Source organism: Corvus brachyrhynchos, unplaced genomic scaffold (assembly GCF_000691975.1).
Source record: "Corvus brachyrhynchos isolate BGI_N302 unplaced genomic scaffold, ASM69197v1 scaffold101, whole genome shotgun sequence".
Lineage (NCBI taxonomy): Eukaryota > Metazoa > Chordata > Aves > Passeriformes > Corvidae > Corvus > Corvus brachyrhynchos.
This window is the reverse complement of record NW_008237239.1, coordinates 5,643,339-5,644,392: the sequence shown is the minus strand read 5'-3', so window position 1 is coordinate 5,644,392 and position 1,054 is coordinate 5,643,339.

Below are 1,054 nucleotides of genomic sequence, written 5' to 3'. Positions count from 1 at the left end.
AACTCTGCCGCTCTTCTTTACAAAAGACCCTATGGAACCTCGATGCCTGACATGCTTCCAGTTCAAGTGGGAAGAAAAAATTACCGATTTCCATCTTCTATCCGTTTGTACTACTTCAGGGACTAGGAGGCTGCAAACAAAGCAAGAACTGCTTTTGGGGATTGAAAATCCCTGAAGCTGATTTTTCCCACCCCTTTGAACATTCCTGGCTTTCCCACACCAAGAACTTTTCCATGCATGTGGTACCTGCGCTAACATGGCCACAGAGATTCCAGAGAATGAATGGAAACGCCCATTCCAACACCACTGCCCACGCAAGGAAACAAAAGCTGGGAGGAACTATGAGGCATCTTTTTTACTTTGCTGGGTTACCTGGCTTAAAGGAAAGAAGAAAACTGTCCTTCCTAATGGCTCCTGCCAGTTATTTCCACAACCTACCAAATTCCATGGCTCAAATGGAGAACAAATTTCTTACTCTTCCAGAAATCCCCTGCCTCATTTCATCTGATTACCTACTGGCACTGCAAAATGCTAAATTTTGTCAACAAAATACAATGGCACTGTTGCCTACATAAATACATACTTCTTAACATGCAAAACACGCAAACAAACGATAAACGCAGCTTCTGAGCGTTCACAATGCAGCCAGTGTCCCACTGCCCAGCGCTGCCAGCTGCAGTCGGTCAAATTCAGTAACCAGGTAGTTGCCAGGAGTAAGCACAATTCCTACACGGGACTCGCTAGTCATTATTAGTTTTAGATACTGTTTTGTAGCTTGGAGAAATCTGAAAGGGAGAAGTGTGTGCGCCTCTCGTTTAAGCGACAGAAGTAGAGGGCATGCAGGAGTGAAGGAGAAAGCACGGCAGAACGCGGGGACGGAGTTTTCGCGTCTTTCAGGAGACCCGAAGGGCTGGTACGGGGCGGGCGGTCACAGCAGCACCACAACGGCACAAGTCGCGCTCTCTCCCTGTGTCGGTGGCACTTCGGTGCTGTAGGCAGAGGACGAAGCGGCGCTTCCCCGGTGTGCCCAGCACTGCGGAGGGACCCTCCGGCT